Source organism: Cyprinodon tularosa, unplaced genomic scaffold, assembly GCF_016077235.1.
Source record: "Cyprinodon tularosa strain WSP-4 unplaced genomic scaffold, ASM1607723v1 ctg961, whole genome shotgun sequence".
Classification (NCBI taxonomy): domain Eukaryota; kingdom Metazoa; phylum Chordata; class Actinopteri; order Cyprinodontiformes; family Cyprinodontidae; genus Cyprinodon; species Cyprinodon tularosa.
The window spans coordinates 314,961-338,009 of NW_024039742.1; the positions used below are offsets into that span (position 1 = coordinate 314,961).

Sequence of the window (23,049 nt, forward strand, 5' to 3'; positions counted from 1 at the left end):
AAGTTGCCCTTACTTGAGCAAATTCCTGGATGAAAAATATTAAAGTTATTACAGGAAGAAATTACACCTGTCACCCATTTTATGAACAACACTGGGCCAGGTTGTTTTTTTCAATGTCAATTACTTCAGTTTTTTATTTATTTTTATTATTTATTTATTTATTTATTTTGATAAACTATGTAGATATGTTTTGTTCCAGATTTTTATGTTCCTATGTTACTAAAAACTACTGAAGTAATTTTTTTTTTTGTGTGGAAAAATCTCTGGAGAAGACAATGAACAAGAAATAATCTGACAGAATATGTGTTAGATTTCACCAAAGGGAACTGTCTTACTAAAACAGACAAAAAACAAAAACAAAAAACACAGGCTTTTTCTAGGCTGAGCGACTCGTCCTTAAATTAGACGATCTTTGATTTATTGCAGTTGCTGTAGAACTGCGCATGCGCAGCCCCCCTCCCTTCGCTCCCCTCCGCACTGCTCGGCTCTCAGAACAGGTTGGCCGCCGGGGGACTCCATCCCTGCCGTTACCGCTCTCTATCACTCTCAAACCGGACACTGTCGCTGCTGTTCCCGTCCAACCTCAACCCACGGTTCTCAAGTCGGTCTCGGGATAGAAACTTCGCTACTGTCACAGGAGGCTGGACGACCGTTAGAGATAAACTGTGGAGGTGCTTTCACCAAGGGATTCTCTCATCGCGGAGTTGAGCGGACACTCAGAGGTAAGTGTCCGCTTCATGGGGGGGTGAACCGCTGCCGTATGTCCCGCGCTGCTGGGGTAACTCAGCCTTCTGCTGGCTCACAGTGGGGACTATCTTTTCTGTTCAATTTACGAGTCTTTTAAAGTGTGCGTGATAAGAGGTTTTACGGTGTGTTTAGCCGCAAACCGAGCGGAGGACAGCGAAACGTCCCGAGGGGCTGCTGACTGTGGGGGGGCCGGTGCTCCTGCTAAACCAGAACCTAGCATTTATCCCTCTGTGTTCAGAAAGGGGGTTTAGCGGATGCTTGTTGTCTTTATGTTTGATAAAGTTTGAATAGTTTGTGGATGTTGCGGTCAGTAGTGGAGGCCCACCTGCTCCTGATTGATGGAGCAGCGCCTCCATCCTTCATCATCCATCCTGCTTTCAATAAAGCCTTAAATTCCTGTAGTATATTTAAATAAAGCCATCATTTAACATTTTAGACGATGTTTCATTTATTTCTTTTTTGTTTGGACAAAAAATTGACTATATTTAGTTAAATAATTTGAACAATTGGTCTGTCAATATTCTTATTATAATAGGCAAAAGGTTCTCTATTTTTCTTTATAATCATTGCAACAGTAAGTGATTGGATTAACTTTAATATACCACTAAAGCCAACAGCTAAAACAGTGACTTTCTAAAACAGTGACTTTCTCACTTTTGCATCATAGTTAGACATTTAATCCAATTAAACATCAGCTACTGGGGATTTTTTTTTTAATCTGTACTTTAAAGGGGTCATAAAATGATTATAAGGTATTTTAGGTCTCTGAATAGGGTGTGTAACATCGGTTGGGCTGAAAATGGCATATTTGCTGTTCTATGAGCCTTAATGCAAGCCTGGTTTAAAGCCCCAGAATGAAACGACAGGTTTTCTTCCTTTTATGGTATGCTCATGAATATTTAGATGAGCTGAGCTCTGATTGGTTGGTTTACAACGAGCGAAGCTGCTGAGCAAAGAAGCATCATAGCAACAAGCACTCACTCACTGAAACATGAAATTGTTGATATGGTAGGGTGACAAGACGTCCTCTTTTTCCCCCGGAAATGTCCTACTTTTCTTACCTAAAAAAATTTCGGTAAGGGGGGGGTTCAAAAAAAAAGATTTTGGTCGAATAGAGTGCAGCACGTAGTCGAAACACACCGTGCATTCGAACCGAGCTGTCAGCTCTGGGTCTGGTCCGGGATCTCCGGCGGACGGGGGCAGGTAGTCATCTGGGGATGGAGCAACCGTACCCGACCCAGTTATAGTAGCCTGGCCAACGGGGCCTGGTCCAATCCAGTCAGCTTCCCAGCAGCCCCTCCTCCCGGTGCATGACAAATGTACATGCATGAACCAAATAAGGCAACATCCATGAATTGACGTCAATTTGGGGATTCATTTAAATTTGTTTGTTTTATGGTGGAAGTTTAGAATTGTGAGATTTGCAGAGAAAGGAGGTGTTGATGGGGTCTGAACTTCTCTGTACGTCCATTTCACCCACTGAACTATCGTTATTCATCTATGACAATGTAAACTCGGTTTTGCATTCTATGACCCCTTTAAAGGAAAAGTCTATATTCATAATTCAAACTTCTGAAAGTACTTAAAATATGAAATGATTACATATTGTTCAATAAATTTAAATTTTTAAATAACAGTAATTTTCATTTGAATGTGCTTTACTGGAGGCAACCATGTTTGTCAAAGACCACTACTGCCACCCACTGGTTTGTGACGTCACGGTGCGGTATCGGCTGTTGAGCAAGTCCCGGTGCTGTATCTGGTGTTTGTCACAACACGATATAATACAAGTCATCTTGAAAACATTCTTCTTCCAAATTTTGGCTGCATATTACGTGTTTTTTCTCTGGCCAGAAGTTCGATGGCAAATCCTCCCTCTTCAGGTTGGCAATCCAACGACAAACCCGTTCTTGGAGGATCATGAATCGGAAAGTTGAAATAACTCTTTATTTCACTTTTACCCGATGTATTACAACATCCAACTGCCATGCACGTGGGCATTGTCAGTTTAACTATAGCTCTGGTGAATTTCAATGGTGAAGTCCTCTGGAAATCTTCAATGTTGTTGTTGATTGCAGATGTGTCTAGTAGCTCCCATTGATTTTGCTTGTAAAGCGAGGACAATAGCGCTAGGCTTACCGCACTCGACGGAAGATGTCAGGAGTGAGGTGTTGTTATGTTTGGGCAATAATGGCACCGGACTCGGTGTTCGCTGCGAAAATTATTTGTTTTTATTTTTTTACTGATTAATTCTAAATTCATTAAATCACAAAGAATGCATTGGTTTTAGGTATAGATAATTATCCACTGATTATTCCATGCTGACCTGACTTTTCCTTTAAATGCTTTTCATTCAACCAACATTGCATTCTAAAAAAATATATGTTTTTATGGAACATAAAACATGTGTCTAATTAGAAGCTTGGAAGAGCTTGGGTATTTTTAGAGCAGTTTTCCAGTCCAGCTGTTTATGAATGATGAGGAAACTGCTGAAGATCCTCCTGTCCTCCTGGGAAATAACTCTGACATGTTTCTGACAGTCAGATCTCTGCAGCAGCTGGAGGGGAAAAAAAAGATAAAACTGAGACTAAATTAAAGCTACAGTGTGTAATTTTCAGCGACATCTAGCGGTCAGACTGCAGACCGCAGCAACATGAACATCTCCCCCCCACCGCTTCTCCCCCCCCAACAGTACGGCGAGCGTTACGGGACAAAATGTCTTCCACGACGTCCACATCACCTACCTTCTCAAGTGATGAGGTTTGTTTACATAGATAATTTTACAGATAGTATTTTATTAGTCTGTGTAGGGTATAGATTTCATGTAGACTTTAGATAATAAATATACCCGTTATTTTTTCTACATCGTTGTGACGTTTTGGTGAGCTGCTTTGCATGGTGATATAAACAGACGAAGTAATAGACTCTATGCACAGCTCCACTACTTCCTGAATTTAAGGCAGCTCCTTTGTTTCCTGTCTTTCATGATTGGATGCACTGATTAATCCAGGTGTGTATGACCTAAGTAACTGGCCAGACACACCTGGATTAATCAGTTCGTCCAGTAATGAAAGACAGGAAACAAAGGAGCTGCCTTAAATTCAGGAAGTAGTGGAGCTGTGCATAGAGCCCATTGTAGTCATTAGTTTAACAGCGAGATTGTGTTCGCTGGAAGAATACATATTCCCCGTTTACAGAGTCCAAGTCATTTTGGTGGCACGGGGGTTACAAGGCAAGGAAGAGGAAGAGAACTTTATTATAGCCAGGCTTATATATATATATATATATATATATATATATGTATATATATATATATATATATATATATATATATACATACGTATATATATATATATATATACATATACATATATGTATATATATATATATATATATATATATATATATACATACGTATATATATATATATATATACATATACATATATGTATATATATATATATATATATATATATATATATATATATATATATATATATATATATATATATACATGTATATATATATATATATATATATATATATATATATACATGTATATATATATACGTATATATATATATACATATATATGTATATATATATACTGTATATATACATACATATACATATATATATATATATATATATATATATATATATATATATACATATATATAAGCCTGGCTATAATAAAGTTCTTCACTGTGAACTACTCCTCGGCTAGTCTTTCTCAAAAAATGCTGAAATCTTAAAAACTGTTTATAGACAGGAAGTGAGGTCACAATATGATTTCACAGTGGGTGTTATCACATGCAGCACAGTGACATCACTCACATGGAATTGTGTGGACGTGGTCGTTTGAAGAGACCACGCCCACACAATTCCATGTGACCACACCCCCTGTGACATCATATTCTGACCTCACTTGCTGTCTATAAACAGGCAGTTATTTTGCTACAAGAAGCAGTCTCCACAGGTCTACGAGAATCCTACCTAGTCTGAAAAAATAGTTTACTGCTGAGGAGTAGTTCACAGTGACCAATTCTTCAGGTAGGTAAAATATTTACCAGACGTAATTAAAATGGATTTAGAAACGTTTTTTCCTGATAAAAATGAAGATACCAATACTGATACCTATACCAATACTGATACCTATACCGATACCGAAACCGATACCGATACCGAAACCGATACCGATACGGAGGAAAAAAACGAACCTGTTCCCAGACTTAGGTGGAAACAATGTATAACGCAAGTACAACTTAATAACCAAATCAAAAACCCGGCTGAAATAATTCAAGATTTAATGATAAAACTCCAACAATCAAATAATAACGCTGACTCTTACTTAAGTAAGCTAGTCCAAAAAGATCAGGAAGTAATAGTTTTAAAAAAACTTTTGGCGGATTATAAACACAAGGAGGCTATGGGAATTCAGGTAACGGATCAAAATAAACCCATTTCTCGTGAATTCTTAAAAAATGATTCGGATCAATTTCAGGCTAAAATAAAATTACTGGAAAAAGAAAAGGTGCACCTGCGTGAACAAGTTTTGAAGCTAAAAGAAAAACTTAAGCTCAAAGACCAGGATTTTAAAAATGCTATCGAGCAGGTCAGTATGAAAGCGAAGGAGAACACTGGTTTAAAGACTGAAATCAAAAATCTTAACCACAAGCTCTCTAAGAAGAACAAAGCTATGCTAATTCTGGAAAATGCCAGTAAAGCAGAGACCCAGAAGCTTCAAAATATTCTAACGTCTCTCAAAGACGCAGAAAAAGAGGTTGATGAGTCTAGGGAACAAACACAATTACTGCTTCAAGAAAACAAGAGCTTGGATGAAGAAGTTTTAGAGTTGAGAAGAAAACTCGAAGAGAACGAAAATATTTTAACACAAAGAGATAAACAACTTAAACTGAAACATGTGGATTTAAAGAAAGCTACAGAAATGGTCAAGAGGAATGGTGAGCGCATTACAATGTTAACATCAGAGAACATTGACTTAAAGAAAGAAATCAAGAATCTTAACCACAAGCTGTCTGAGTTACAAACAGCTTTTCAAGTTCAGGAAAATGCCTTGAAAGCAGAGACCAAAAGGCTTCAAAATACTCTAACTTCTCTGAAAGACGCACAGAGAGACTTAAATGAGTCTTTGGCTCAAACAAAATCACTGCGTGAAAAAAATACGAGGTTAAATGAAGAAGTTTTAGGGTTGAGACGAAGACTCACAAATAAAGAAAAGACTTTAAAACAAATGCATGAAAAATTTAAACAGAAAGAACTGGAATTTAGAAATGTTTCTGATAGGGCCAAAACCTACAGCCAGTGCGTTACGTCATTAAAATCAGACAACAGTGACTTAACGACTGAAATCACACAACTTAACAAGAAGTTGCAAATTCAGGAAATTGCTATGCAAAAAGAGACCATGGAATTTAAACAAGTTCTTGGTTATTTCAAAATCTCCCAAAGGCAGTTTGATAATTGTAGGGCTGCAATAGCATTACAGAAGAGAAAAAAACATCAAATTCCTAAATAAGTTTCTTTTTCGTTATCTTCTGATAGTGTTGTGTTTTTGTGTGTTACTCTGTGTCGCCCCGTCTTGCCAGTTTCCATTCCTCTTGGCTCTGTTCCAGTTAATTTTATCCACACCTGCTCCATGTCAGCTCATAAGCCCATTCTTTGTTCTGTTCCCCATATATACTTCACTTCTGCAGTTCCTCTATGCTGGTTTCTTGTTGGATGGTTGCAAGGATGGTTGGCGACCCAATTTTGTTCTCTTTTTGCTCTTTTTTTGTTTGTTTTTTTCCCCTCTTGACCCTTGCAGACTTGTATTAACTGCTGTTCACCTTCTGCGCTGTGGGCTGCACAATGGTGCAATTTCTAGCACTGTTGCCTTGTAGCAAGAAGATTCTGGGTTCACTCCCAGTGCAGGGTCTTTCTGATTTTTGCACGGTCTTCCTCTACATTATGGGTTCTCTCCGGGTAATCCGGCTTCTTCCCACTGTCAAAAAGCATAACCTGTTAGGTTAATTGGCCTTTGCATGGTTGTATGTCTCTCTGTATCTCTTTTTATGTTATATATTATCCTATAAAATAATACTTTTGTGCAGAGACTTTATTGATTTGAAGGGATGAACAATTTGATTGTGTTTTTCTAAAGGATGGACAAAACTACAGATTTTACTTAAAGGTCTTTTAATCTAAATGTTAAAGCTACAGTGTGTAATTTTCAGCGACATCTAACGTCCAGACTGCAGACTGCAGCAACATGAACGTCTCCCCCCCACCGCTTCTCCCCCCCAACAGTACGGCGAGCTTTACGGGACAAAATGTCTTCCACGACGTCGGAATCACCTACCTTCTCAAGTGATGAGGTTTGTTTACATAGATAATTTTACAGATAGTATTTCATTAGTCTGTGTAGGGTATAGATTTCATGTAGACTTTAGATAATAAATATACCCGTTATTTTTTCTACGTCGTTGTGACGTTTTGGGGAGCTGCTTTGCATGGTGATATAAACAGACGAAGTAATTGTAGTCATTAGTTTAACAGCGAGATTGTGTTCGCTGGAAGAATATATATTCCCCGTTTACAGAGTCCAAGTCTTGTTTGTGGCACGGGGGTTACAAGGCGAGGAAGAGGGAGAGGAAGAGGGCGAGGAAGAGGGAGAGGGCGAGGAAGAGGGAGAGGGCGAGGAAGAGGGAGAGGAAGAGGGAGAGGAAGAGGGCGAGGAAGAGGGAGAGGAAGAGGGCGAGGAAGAGGGAGAGGAAGAGGGCGAGGAAGAGGGAGAGGAAGAGGGAGAGGGCAGAGAGGCCGGGGTGGGCGTGCAGCTAGGGCCAGGCGAGGGAGGGGTGCCAGCGGGGTGAGTATAGCAGAGGAGGAAAGGCTTGAAGATCTCCAAAGGAGCCAGAGAGAAGTAACCGTGGTTGTCCAGAAAATTATTTTACAGAAAACTACTGAATCATTACCTGTGAAACGTCAGGGACGTTGCTGAATAAGTATACTGGAGAGTAACAGCATCATCACGTAGCATGTTATTGTTTTAGACAGGTCTGAGCATCCTGTGCTCCAAAAACTGCAGTGATATTAGACAATTGTGTGTGTAGGATTAATTACCTGTCCAAGAGAAAACTGGCAACTGGAGCGTCACTTTGAAAACCTTTTTCCTCCATCAGTGACTTCCATCGTGTAAATGCCGTGCCAATGTTGATCCGTGTTTTTTGCCGTTTCTTGTCACCCTTGCGTTTATTCTCGTCGTGTTTCCGCTTCTTAGATGACGGGGGTTTGGTGTCCGCCGCTTTTCGTTGTGATACAGAGTAGGCATGATCCTCCATTCGTCTGATGTTTGGCCACACAGTGCCAAACAGTTTGCAAAGTCACTCACGCCTGCCGCCTTGTTCACCTTTCTTGTTACTGAGGCGCAGTATACCTGCTTCTTCTTCTTCTTTGGTTTCAGGCAGACTAAACGCTTCTCAGGCATAATACTGCCATCTACTGTTCAGTACCGTCTCAGTTCATCTCTCTCAACTTGCCGTATTTATTTTCGAGCGTAATGGGAGATCTCGCAATCGCTAGTTTGTTGCCTCTGCGCTGCCGTAGCGCAAAGATGTCAGCCTCCATGGCTGCGAGACCCGCTCCTATGTAATTATAAATAATTTCAATTCAATTCAGTTTATTTATATAGCGCCAAATTCACAACACATGTCATCTCAAGGCACTTTACAGTTCAACCAGATCATACAGTCAAATTGATACAAAGTTTTCTATCTAAGGAAAACCAGTTGATTGCATTGACTCATTGACTCAAATACAATATAATATATATATAATAAAATAACGAATTCTAAGGCAACGCAAATATTATGGTTAAAAGGCTGAGCTCATAGGTGATGATAAATAACATAGTTATGTATAATATATTAAATTTCTGACTTTATATGCTTGTAATTATTACACACTGTAGCTTTAAGTTAAAAAAACAGTTGCCTTGCACTGTTGTGAAGTTAAAGTGAATGAAAATAAATTGGCTGTAATTGCAATTTTATCTAATGGTTTATTCAGGTGCATTGCTCTCTGAGCACCCTTGTAAAAAAAAAACAAGAGAACAGCAGAAGGCTTTCATTGAATGAAGCTGAATTTGTCATCTTTGAGTAGTAGAATATTAGTGCTATTATTGTTATCAGACATGATGTCTGCGTCAATTAGGACACACACGTAGAAAACGGAATATTCATACTTGTGAATCTGTTACTACAGCGGTCCCCAACCACCGGGACGCGGACCGGTACCAGTCCGTGGGTCATTTGGTACCAGGCCGCACAGAAAAAAGTGTATATATATATATATATATATATATATATATATATAATTTATGGACAATCACAGTCTGAGGGATGTTTTATTTTGAAAAATATAAAAAATTGCGGCATTCTCTCCCAATTACATCAGTCGGTGCATCAAGACTCGTCCTCTCTATAACATCCTATCTTTGTGAAGCGGGATTTTTTGCGGTTACAGTGACCAAAACAAAGCTACAGAGCAGACTGGACATCAGGAGCACACTTCGTTTGTCATTTTCTCCGATTACACCTACATGGGACCGACTTGTTGTTTTATTTTTATGCTGCTTGTATTTGATTTTATGCCAGTCATATCATTTAACTTGATACTTGATCGTATCCCCCCACCACCCACCCCCACCACCCCCGGCCGGTCTGACATATAGCAGTCCGTGGTGCAAAAAAGGTTGGGGACCGCTGTGTTACTAGGTTACTCACTTCTGGCTTTGTCTAATCTTACACTGATTTAAATTTTTATCAGAACTCTGGCTGCAGCATTTTGGATCAGTTTAAGTCTTGGCTACAATTTGTGGACTTTCTGATCGTAGAGAATTACAATAGTCCAGCCTTATAGCAACAAGTGCTGGGACTAGTTTTCACAGCATCACCCCTGGACAGGATATTTCTATATTTCACAATATTCTGGAAATGAAAGATGGAAATTCAAGAAACCTCTTTGATATGGAGTTTAATGTCGTAGGGAAGTCATATTTAACTGTCAAATAATCATGGCTGAAACATGTATATAAATGTACTCTTTATCTTTAAATTTAGAGAATTTTGTTTTTAAAGAAAAACCTATCTTAAAATCTGTGTGTGTGTGTGGGGGGTGGGGATTTCTCGCTGTCTTATGTCTTATGCAGGCCAGTTAGTTATACGTCAGCTTGTACACCTAAATTCGGCCAATTATATATCAACGGTCATCTGTCAATCAAATTATTTCGGTCATAGCATCTTGATTCATATGTTGCAGCTAATATACGCGACGGTGGAAATAACAATCATTTCCCTTCCCATTGAGTTCCGTCCCAGTGTTCACGGGGATGGACGTCTGTGTCCTTGGCAGGCGTAGAGCTCACAGAACTGGCAGCATTGCGAGGCAAGGGCTCAAACATGTACGGCTTTAAGCCTTCTACACCAAACCAAGCTTCTGCCGCCCTGGCGTCCTCTTCCACAACATCTTCATCCCAGCTTTCCTCCTCTAAATAAAAAATGTATGACGGAGGAGACTCATCCATGACCTCCGACACTAAACTCTCCTCCTCATGCATGTTTCCTCTGTCCATAGCGTTCCTCACCAATTTAGGGCTACTTGGTCCCAATGGAATTTCCCATTGAGAACCTACTAGCACTGAGTTGCTAACTGGTTAACAAGATGCTTCTGAGAGACCGGCCACAATCAAACTTGCTTGCGGACCTTCCGCCACAACAATCCCGCCCTCAATCACATTCACTTTATTCAATTGTGTAAAGTCGTGCACCACTCGGGAGAATTTGGAACAGCCGTTTCAGTATCAATCAACAAACATGCAATTGTTGTTGATTGCAGATGTGTCTCGTTGTTCCCATTGATTTTGCTTGTAAAGCGAGGAGAATGGTGCTCGGCTTACTGCACCGTGACGTCACTGCAGGAAGATGTCAGTAGTGAGGTGTTACTATGCCACTCCCAGACTCAGTGAAAAATATTGTTTTTTTTATTCTACTAATAATGAAAACAATTAACCCTAATTGAACTCATTAAATCACTGTGAACGTATTTGTTTTAGATATAGATAATGACCCGTTGGTTATTCTGTCCTGACTGGACTTTTCCTTTAAACAATCATTCCAGCCACTTAATAAGGTAAACATGACCACTTTTATATTCATTACCAAGAATGACAGGTTATATTATGCAATAACTTTATATCAGGAAATGGGCGCAGCAATAACTACTACTGGGATGGTAACGTTGTTGGCCCTAGTTAAATTAAATTCTATCTTTAAAAAAAAAACGCTGCACAAATTAAATAGCACTGAAAAAGTAGGCTAGATTATTTTGAATCAATTCGGAGCTAGCACATTAAACAAGCTTTTATTAACCAAAAATGTTTTTCTTTGAGTTCACCTTCAGCTGTGTTTAATCAAATCCAGTCCTTCAAAGAGCGCATCTGACAACTTCAAAACAAACTTGTTATCACAGATGTGGATGAAGAGATGCTGAGTTTGGAAGTAGAAGACAAACCAATTTTTTATGATTATCTCTATTACAAAGATCCACAATGAAAAGAAAATGTTTGGGCAGAAATGTGCGTGATTGATTCAGATGGTGAGTTTTAATTATGTTATATAAAATCAAGTGTACATTACCGCATGTTTGCTCCTATGAATTAAGTAATAATATAGCGCATGCTGGGCGGAGGAAGACGGGAGGAACAGTGGAGGCTGTAGGCTTTGCTTTACGCAGGCGGTGTGGAGCAGGGCGTTTGCGGAGGATGTGAGATTAGTCTTAATGGCTGCGCCGGTGTCAGTGCGTTGTAGGTGTCAGCTACCGGCTGCTAATCTTAATACAACAAAGTAATTAGCAGCCATTTATTATAGTCTCCAAAAGGGGGGTGCGCGTGCCCCTGTTTGTGTCTTCCACAGGAACAAATTCATTCCACCAACTACAAAGTAATCCGCTGCAAAATAAATGTTGCAAACCACGCATGTCAGCATCTCCCCCGCAACCGATTAAAACGTTAAATAATCCGTTTTGGCCTAATGGGTTAGACTATTGTACTTTTTTTCTGAGAGGGCTGGCAGTTCCTGGTTTGATCCACGAAGCCTCCACTCTGGGTTCCTGAGCAAAGTCCTTAACCCCACATTTGCTCCCTGGTGCCACACAGTGGCAGCCCACTGCTCCCCAAGGGGATGAGTTAAATACAGAGATACATTTCTCCAATGTGAGATCAATAAAGTTCAAATATTATTATTAGCTGTGAAGCAGATTACTTTGGCCTCGTCATCTGAAAAAGCGATCCCATATTATAGAAAAAGGAACAGATGGAGGGAAATCCGACACCATTTATTACTTAATTTGTTTTTTAGATGCTCTAATACCTGTGATGTGGTCTTGTTGAGATGTTTTGCAGGTGTTCTCTAAACTTGACAATGTTCTCTATTTTACAACTTTTTGTGCTTCTTTAATATTCCCAGCACATTAAGTAGAATCCAAATAGTTTTGAGACGCTCTGATAATGCTCTATTTTTTGTAGCTCTAGATTTTTGTAATTAGAAGTCAATTTCTTTTTGCATTCAGCATTTTTTCTTAGAATGCACAAAAGAGCTCTTGTTTATTTTGCATTTTATTTAGTTTTCTTTGTTTCCTGTTTGGTTGCTGGGATCTTTTTAAAGGTCTAACACTGGCAACAACAGACATAATGTGGCAATATCATATGAGAAAAGCTTTGAGCTGCTTAAAATAATGTTTTAAGTTTGAAACTAAAAGTTTGAATGACTATATCAGTGCAATTTTATGCATTCTATTGTTTTTGAAGGTAATTTAAACATACCGTCCAAATATACTGCGATATTAGATTTTCTTCATATCGCCCAGCCCTAGTACAGTATGTGGTATGACAATCCAAACTGAATGCTTTTATTTCTACTCAGGTCTCCATGAATCACTCTGTGCTGCTCTCTGTCCCAGATAGGGCTTTAGGTTGTTGTTTAAATCAGATTCTAGAGGAAACTTCAGGGATGAATGTTTTCAATCAATACCAAGCATCAGAAAGCATGTCAAAGGGATATTATTGTAAATAACCATGGCTTGGCCTTGGATCTCAAATTCCGACAGTTTCAGCTTGAGGATCAAATGAGATGAAATCTGAGGGTTTCACAGCCTCAGAGATGACAGCTTTACATGCAGAAGACATGTTCCTCTCCTAAGAGGTTCTGCAGATGATCATTATTCTGCTGGGGGGACGATTCGCTGGCCAGTAAGGTTTTCTTTCTATTTGCATTTTTCATATTTGCCTACCTGGATAATCACTTATCTTTTCACTGAGTATCAGCCCTGGGCCCGGTATGTTCACTGAGCAGATGACTCCTCTGAGCCTGATGAATGTAAATATAAACTGCTACCAGAGCCTGAGGTCCCGGGTCGCCTCAGGACGGGCTGCAGTTTAAGGTGACGAGGACAAAGCATCACTCTGCTACATGAGGATCAAGTACATATCTGATATTTTGATTACAGCTCCTCTCCCTGACATGTTAGTTCTACATTAAATCCTCAAAGTGCTGGCCCATCTGCTCCCTCGACCCAGAACATTTTAAACCTGTAGGTTCAGAAATAGGCAGAATCTATGGTTAACTTGAATATTTGTTTTCATTTAGAAATTTCTGGAGTAGTTTTATCTGATTGTACTGTTTACTCTAGAATAAAAAAAAAATCTTGCCACGTTACCTATGAGGAACGGGCAGGGGCCCTTCACTTTTTTAAAGGTCCGTTTTTGTCCCCTACACTTTTTACTGCCCAAAACAATGTTGTGCTACAGTATATCGACAATCGTCGAGCATTAGGACCAAGCAGAAAACCGCAGCTCAAGCTGAAACCCGCTTCCCTGAGTCTGAGGTCTGTAAAGGGGCTTGTAGAAAAACTTGGGTCTTCAAAAGACAACAGTTGGTGAGAGAGTCTGTTACTGTAAATTAGGCATCTATTCTAGTCTTGGGTCACGTAATCTAGAGGTTGTAATATTATGGAGCTAAATCAGTCTCAATTTTCACAAATATATGTGATTCATACATGCACAGGACAAGCTCCACACACACACACACAGCACGACATATAATATCGGGTGTATTAATTTACACGAATCTTTGAAATGTCTCATGTGCATGTGTTTGGTTATTAGACTCGCAGCCAGGGTGTCTGAAAAAAGAAAGAGAGACATAAAAGTCTGCTTTAAAATGCAAAGTGTGAGTTCCATACAAAGAACTGTTTAAAACCCCTGCTAAAAACACCTTCAATGGCTCCATAAAGCAGCAGATCCACTTAAAGATCCTCCACTGCACTATGAAGCTCTCAATATCCTTGTAAAGTATATTTGTTTTATTAAAAACTAAAATAAATCAAATGTATTGTTAAATATTATTATCAAAAATGATGATTATGAATGTGATTTTATATATCTAAGCTCATTTTAATTGTAAAACTATGACATTTTAATCTAAATGGAATTTTGCACCCCAATTGTTCATGTCATGCATCCATACATTTAGTCAGGAGACGGATAGCAGAGATGCAAGAGAAAGAGGAGGAGAAAAACACAGAAGATCTACTTAAAATATTAAATATATTAGTTATATTAAAAAATACTTGCGTCCCGCCACTTCTGAAATCAAAATTTCCTCCATGCTAATAAAGTTACTTAACTCAATAAATTACAAGCTTGTTTTAAACAAATACACCAGAGATGAACCTGAAGCTGATATAACGGTAAGATTTATTTTTTGTATTTCAGCTTCATTGTTTTAATCTTATTTCTATCTGTTGATCCTGCTGTCATTTGGAGGTCAAGTGAAAATACTTTCTTGCCCTATTGTGAACTATGTAACTAACCATAATCCTTGATTTTACACGTTTTATAATAAAAATTATAATAAAGATATTTTGAAAGGTGTCTCTTCCACCTGAAGAGATTTTGTAATTACTTAGTTTTTTATATTTATTTTATCTCATTCTTTACATATAACGCTATATGTTGCGTAACCTCACATCATTTTTAAAATATGAAATCGGACGTTGGGATGATGAGTAGTAAGCGGATCAGTCATTCATTAATTCAGCAGCCTTTTTACCAAATACTTAGTTTAGTCATAATTTATATCTCTGACGTTTACTTTTAGTAAGGTATAATTTTTTATTAGAGCGGCACCATAGGGGCCTCCAGCTGCTGTGGATCACGTCTGGTGGTTCTGCAGTCCCTTTAATTCACCTCCTTACACAGCGTTTTAAGAGTGTCACGCTCTAAAGGAGCGTGTTTGGGCTATCAGCAGGGAGGAACCACTTTCATTAAACAGGTAGCAGAGGTTTTTTCTGGAAAAGCCTTTGAAAACACATGGAGGAGATGGTGTGAAGCAGAAACTCGACATGAAGCTGAAGGAGGAATTTCTTTGATGTATGGTTCACAAACTCACAGAGTGATTCTTCTTTATTGCAAAACTGTTTTTTTATTTAACTTTTTCTATGGCTTTAGTAGAGTAGCACACAGTACAGTCAGCAATAAAGTCTGGATTAGACCTACGTGATATGACAGGACGGTCGCTGCAGAAAAATATATTCTAAGTAATTTTCGGCTGCACCCCACCCCCCCAACTTAATACGATGACGTCATAGAATGTTGAATCACCTCGACTTTTATAGTCAAATAGTCGACTTGGAAAAAAATCACAACTCGTTAATGCCTTAGTGTGGACTTGTTTAGTTAACCTCTGCCCTGTAGTCCTGAGTTTTATTTTATTTTCAGTCTCTAAAGCCGGGCTTACACGACGTGCGTTCTATATATTTTTTGCCCTATTTTGGCCAACTTTCCAGTCGTGTGATAATTCTTCGATATGGCTGACTATCAGCTTGATCGTGCGCCATGAATCCCTAACCCTAGTATGCAGCCCTTCTTTTTACGGCTTTTAGCACACATAATTACACGAATTGGCAAGGCAGCACACACTCAAGTGAGCTTCATATTCCTCTTCTACTCGTTTGGCTTCCAAATAGACGAGACAGAGTAGCGCCATCTCACTGTGGAGCTGAGTCCGACGTGGTTTTTAGACGTACAGTGTCAGCAGGTAGATTGCATCAGAGCGTTGGATCACTAAGTGTGAGAACATGCATCGTGAGCTGTGAACTCACACTACAACAGAACCCTGCTTTGTCGTTGCACAGTGTGAGCTGTAGCTGCGTGCAACGATTAAAACGATTAAAAAAATTCTCAGTGTATGCCCGGTTTAAGGCTGTGCTCACCCTAATCTGTTGTTTTTTCTTATCATATGCGACCTCTATCTGATCTTTTCATGACAGTCTGAACAACACAGATACATTTTTTTTTCAAAGTGACCCAGTCCACTAGGCTATGTGGTCCTGAATCCGATACGTTTCTGATCTTTTTTAAATGTGACCTGTGTCTGAATGGCCAGGTTGCATTTATCCAACCTGTCTGCCAATAATACTCAACAATAATACTCACTATTCTGCGTCTTGCTACACAGAACCAGTAAGAAAACCAACAACCATGGCGGGCGATAATGCTGAGAGCAGTCTTTATTCTTAACCCTCTCTAAAAGATTGTATTGTTACTGCACTGGCTGAGGTTGGAAAGAAATTAAACCTGTGCTACAGCACTACCATCCATGTTTACTTCCGTAAACACAATACACTCGCTACTCGTGACATAATTGCATCCTCTACTGAGCGTGTGGGACACTCAAGTTTTCACAGAAAAATCGGAATTGAGCATTAAGGCCTGCAGCGTAAAGGTAGCCTAAGTGACAATAAGAGAGGGATTACTCTTTTATTATTTAGCAGATTTGCACAAATTCTTGCTTATTTCTAATACGACACTTTACTTTTCTCTATAACTAGAAAGTTCCTGAATAGGCTGATATCAAAATCATAAGGACATTATAAAAATCACTGCTAGAAAGCTCTAATGCTACGTTCACGCCTAAAGCAGCAGAGGCAGCAGAAGCAGCTAGTTTACATGCATAGTCAATGGTTGATGCACATTAAGGCGCAGCGAAAGGTCCTGCAGCATGTTTTGAGCAGCTGAAGCAGCTCGTCATGAGATTCTGAGCATCTGACGCACTGTAAAGGCAGCAGCTACTAGAGTTGAAAAAATTTAACTTTTGCTGCTCGACGCACCTCATCAACCAATAACAGAAGCTGATCTGGGAGCTGGCAGGTTGACAGACGCGGCGCTACTGATGCAGATCGCCGTGGTCACTCCTCTGAAACAGTTTAACGCCTAAATTGACTTAAAATGCCAAAATCTGCAGGCAATCATGTTCGCTTTTATAATCCTGGTGCCTGCAGTTTGGGTTACGTACATGAAAAACAACATCTACTTCCAGCCGCCGCGAACAGTAGCGGCAAACCGTCAAGAGGCGATCCGGCCAGAGGCTGCTGGGAGGATGGTAATCTTGATGAACTGGCTGCAGAGATGAAGTTTTCAGGCGGGCTTTCTCACTTAAAAACATTAAAACTACTTTTTACCCACTGATCATAGGAAATATAGCTGCCATTGTTACAGGCAAAGAAAGGATAGGGTAACTCCGCCCAACGTGCATCAGACCCATTTTTTCCACCGCGCAGCTAAAGCAGCAAAGATGCTTCAGCCACGCATCAGAACTAAACTTGTACAAACATCAAAAATGAAGCAGCGCGCACGTTATTGCTTCTTCTAATGCTTGCTGTGTGAACGTAGCATAAAGAAGCAGAGCTGCTGATTTTAGTTCACAGAGAGCCTTTAGTTTTAAACTGATTTGTGGTAAGAACAGTTGAGTAGTAGATCTTAGCCAGATGAACCGTCTCTCAGGATGTGGAGATCCTTCATATGAAGAAGGTAGAAATAGAAAATCAGCCAATTTTCACACAAATGGAACAACTCTGATCCGCCGAAGTCACACAGATTCCCTTTCTGGGTGTGTGCTGGGGGTGGGTGGTGTCTCTGGGGACGTCCCTCAGTCCTGGCACGCTGCTGCATGTAAAATGGAAAAAGATTGATTAGACTTTCCCTGGAAGCACTCTTATTAACCTCACCTGGCTCTGTTCCTGAACTAATCTGCCTCACCTCTCCCCCTGCAGCCGAGAGCTATCAGGAAGCTATTATCACGACAGGACTAATTGTGGGGGTCAGGGTTCCAGTGGATCCCAATCAGGTTTTTATTCCTGCCTTTTTTTCTTTTCCCCTCTGAAATACCAGCTTTTCCACTGGGGACTGTGGCGGGGATTTAAAGGAGACTTTTGATAAGATTCCTTGCAGTGAGACAAAAACACCCACACCTTGAAAAGGTCGGCAGGTGTTCAGCCGCAGGAACACGTTTCCTTAATGAACCAGAAGGCTGCAGGACACCATTTCTTCCTCATTTTGGAGATTTTTTCTAGAAAATGTTGATGCTGAAGGGAACGTGATGAGCAGGTTTACCAAAGCCAGAAGGGCTCCTAAGAGAAGAAGTTGGGTTCAACCAGAGGAAAGAGTTTTTCTTGAGCACATACAGACATTTTATCTTTAATGGCTTTATTTAAGGGAGACGCACAGCTAAACAGCAGGGATTTGAGACAATTGCTCTGTCTACTGAATAATAAAGACAAATAGTTTTTCTGCTGCTACCAACCTTTATCTTTGCTTGTCTTAGTTTTGATAAGTTCAGCCTGAAGGTTGATCAGAAGCAGTTCCCTCTGGCCTCTTTCATTAATGAAGCTGCGTTACTCTCTGCAATTAGAGTTCATTATATTACATTAGTTTTCCACAGGCTGAAGGCGGCGTGCTGTGATGGTAGCATTTATGTGTTTTAGCTGAAGTCTGGTGGGGTGTATCTCCTGCTGCAGCCCCTCAGCAACAAATTGCTCTGTTATTCTCACGCTGTCCTTGAGTAATCCGGCACCCAAAGGTCCCTGGGGCCCAATCAGTAGGTTCGGCTCAGCCTGTGGAGGACGGGCACAGCTTGTTTGGGCTTCTAAGCGGGAGCCTGACAGCTGCTGTGCCAACACTTAAGCAGGGAATCAAATATTCACAGAGGTTTTAGGTCGGATGATGTTAAACCTGAAGCCAGAAAGGTTTCAGGATTGATCTGCTGCCGCAGAAATACGTCAACAAAACTTAAGAAAAAAATGGAACCGTTTGAAAGGTAATCAACCAGCCTCATCAAGCTACTTTTTTCTTTTAAGGAGAAAAACTTCACTTGTTCTGTTGCCTACACTTAAAGATCAATCAGCTGAGAGTTGGAGGAACATTTTTTATTTCTCTGTTTTCTTCTGTTATTGTCTGAAAACTGTTTTAAAGGTTTTTTTGGTTTTGGTGGTGTTATTCTTGGTGTTTTTTATACAGAAGCACAATAGGAATAAAAAAATCTTTCTAGTATTATTGAGGTATGTAAGCCATTAATATTTTAAAACTGGGCTGAAAAGTCTGATTTAAACTGTAATGAGTCAAATATTACTAGTGGATATAATTTATGATGCCTCTTTGATAACCAGAGTTACAAAGCACTTTATAATGAACTATAAACTTTGTAAAATACAGTCGATGAAATACAGTAAAGATTATATTCACCTTCACTAAAGAAAGCATATTAGATTTTAATAGGTTTTAAAAATTATAACCTTTTATGGAATCAGAATAATGTTAGAATAAAATAAAACACCTGAATTAGACCAAACATTAATTATGTTGAAGACTTAAAAAATATGCTGGTAGTCCATCAGTTGATCATCAGCCTCCAGTTTTTCCCAATCTGTTGTTGGTAGGGCTGAAACAATCAGATTGATCAATTATTGAAATAATTTTCAACTAATTTAGTAATCGAATAATCGTTAACTGGAGTGTAGAGACTCTTGAACGTGCCTTTAGCTGACAGAGCGACCCACCTTGAGCAGGATTTTTTTTTGCAAAATCAAAATTGCAAAAGAGAGCTTGTGAACTTGTAAGATTAAAAAAAACAAACTTTTTCTTTGTCAATATCCAAAACTCCTAAAGTGTAAAAGTTTTAGTTTTACCTGGTTTGATTTTGTAAAAATGTTCTTTAAGAAACCTTTGGCTATACGTTTATTGAAAAAAAAAAATCAACAGACTAATCGATTTGCAAAATAGTTAGGTGCAGCCCTAGTGGTTGAGGCCTTGTGAAGCTGGTGGTGAGCTGTTAGAGCGATGAGTCCAGCATGAGCCTCAGACTCCTAAAGGAGTTCGCCTGAACTCGGCTGACTTGAGTTGCATCATGACCTTCTGGCAGAGCTCTTTTCAGCTGAGGACATAAAAAGCTTAGCTGTCTTTGTGTCTTTCATGGTTTGTTTAGGATTTGTTGCTGATGGCGTTAGCTCTGTGCTCACTCTGATTTCTTAAAAAAAAAAATTTAAAAGGAGAAACTGAGTAATCCATTTAAACATATCAATGCCCTCTATATATGGAAAGTGGGACAGGTTTAATCAGGTGCAGACTTACTGCCTGTTTTTCCCTTAGCATTTCACTATTGCTTTGTTAACATGTCAGATACTACAGCTATGCAAAAATAAAACCTCTTTGCATTGACATACTGTAAAGGTGCTAAACATGGTTATGGCAACCATTAAATCAATTCAGAAGAAACAGTAAACATGGGCACGATTGTAGATCCCCTGTTGGATCAAATTAAGTAGTAGTGGATGTTAAAGAGGGAGGACAGAACTAACACTGTGCTGCTCAGATATAACTTTATCATTAATGGAAGTGAAGAGCTTATGACTTGAAGCTTAGTTGCATGAAACTTAAACAGCCAAATCCATCTTCTCTCTGATGTGACTATTTGTTACTGACACGACACTGACCAATCAGCTAAGAGAGGAAAAAAAACATACTTGTAAGTTAAAAATAAAATAAAATGTCTTACACCTCAGCATCCATTTAAATACCTTAACAAATAAACTGCTGTAATATTCTTACAAATAAATATTATTTATTGTGCACATAAATAATTCTTTACAGCTACCCAAAGAGGAAGTTTTCGGACACTTTGTTTACAACATAGAAAATTATTCACATTTTATCCTTATTTAGACGCACAGCATTTATAATACTTTGATGGCCAGATGTTCCTGCTGCACTGCCTGCGCATCAACAGGACATGCTTTCATACAATCCAACTAGTGGTGAGGCAGGGGAATTACACCACCCGAAGGCTTCCACTGTCTCTGGAGATTAAAGCTAAGATATCGGCCGTTTCTCAATTTACGAGAACCCGAGTACGGGATTGTGTCCTCGCCAAGTATGTTCTTGAGAAGAACACAGGAAAGAACGTAGCATAAATATGGGTCAACTTGAACAGAAGCGTACTTGTGACTTCACCACATGCTTGGCTAGTCTGGAGCTGCATTTCACCTCTTAATAGTCTCTAGATAATAATAAATACGTACTTATTTTCATTTAGTGGGGGAATAATAGTTAACACAGTCAGATAAACACAAATCAAATTAACTTTTTGCCAAATAAAATAGAAAAATCACCTTTAGAGCCAGCGATACTTCACACACGGCTATGCCGAGAGGGCTGCTGCAGACGGGCTAAGATTAGCCCTGGCTGCAGTAGCCTTGGAGGTCCGCTGGTTGCCCCGGTCCTCTGAACATCTGAACCTTTTTTTTTAATTATGTGCTGAATCAGTAAATGGGCCATGTAGTAACACTTAAAACAATAATCTTCCTGCCTCTAATAATCTTAAAACATACTTTTATTGAACAACGGCAATAGAAAAGATATAATTTAACTCAATACTCTGAGCTGTGTGAGCGCTAACCTGGAAGATGCATGCTGGGACAGCTGTCAATCTCAAGAACGGACAAGTCTGCTCTGTAAAGAGGGAGAGGGTGAGAACAACATCCAGAGACTTTCTCCGTTCTCGGTCTTCTGTTCTTGTGAATTGGAACAGTACTAGGGCTGAGGCTGATGGCGTTTCACGAGCACATGAGAACGCACAAGTACACATGTTGAGAAACATCAGTCATGAAGCTGTAGTTTCCATTGTTTCTTGTTCATATAAACAGGGCCTTCACTTGTATTTGGTTCTCCTGCCCCAGACACATCAGATCCTCATATGGTTTGCAGTAAAACGTTCTGGTTTACTTTGGATTTTACCTATGAAAAAACTCACCTGATTCTGATGGAGAACAGGTCTGTTCTGGTGAATCAAAGATTTAATGGTGGAACTAAAGCCCATTTAACTCATTGGGTTCCTGTTTGTAGACTGAATATTACAGGAAAAGCTGGTAGTTTATCTTTATGTTGAACGATAGCAGTTACCAAAATGTAAAGATTCATATTCTGTGGTAAAAACATTAAATAGGAATAGGTAAAAACTTTTGGTTTTAACTTTTCTAGAAGCATTTTTAATATCCTATAAATAAAAGCATTAATAATTTACCTTAGACTGATATGCTGTTATGGTTGGGACTGCTTAGCATCTATATGAGAGAAAAAACAGCAGAGGGGAATCTGCAAAACAGTTTGAGTCAAAGTTCATGTTCTTCTCCTCACCTTCAGGAGGGACCTGACCTTGATGCCGTGGCGCTGTGGAAGTGCAACGTTAAAGCCAGAATAAGGCTGGAGTTTCACTTCCACAGAGTCACACAGAACAAGGAGGATTTTATTCAGTTGTGGGATTTTAACAACATTTTATGTACTGCATCTGACAATGGAGATTTATTATATAACAAGCTCCTCATTTAGTGATTTTTAGCTTACATTTGTTTTTACCTTAATAGTGATTTTTAACTGACACTTGTTTTACGTCAATAATTGTTTATATCTTTTGAATTACCGGTATGTAAATAAAGAGCTTTAAAAGTCAAATATTGCCCTCACCTCAGCCTGGTCCCACATTATCTCTGAGGATGTTCTTAGCTCTGTCTGAGAGCTGCTGCAGGCCTCCAGCTGAGCTGATGTCAGGCGGGGAGATACTGCCCCCCCTCTCTGCTCTGGATTGTGGAAGCTGAATGGATGTAGTAAAGTGGGCTGAGCACTGAAGGCTGCCTGGACCAGGGCCAATACTACACTGCTGCATATTAAAATGAGCCTTTACTCACTGTTCACACAGCACTGCCACAGTAGTCTGGGAAGACAGTTTTATCTAATACAGCTGCCTAAATGTGCACACCGCTTCACTCGCACAGCTTTGAGGAATGTGGCTGAGCTTGTTGTTTAGTGGTCGGTAGATTTGTGAATAACCAGCTTTAGTTTAGTTCCGTTTGAGCAGCCAA

General features: G+C 39.4%; 1 protein-coding gene across 2 annotated transcripts in view; it reads left to right on the forward strand.

Annotated features, from left to right (window-relative positions):
- Nucleotides 1–461: 461 nt before the first annotated feature.
- Nucleotides 462–23,049, forward strand: part of LOC119776871 (spermatid perinuclear RNA-binding protein-like) — a 98,090-nt gene continuing 75,502 nt past the window's right edge. For both annotated transcript variants that reach the window (XM_038275498.1, XM_038275499.1), the window contains exon 1: nt 462–722. The gene's annotated coding sequence lies outside the window, so the exon portion shown is untranslated. The remainder of the gene's footprint in view (nt 723–23,049) is intronic.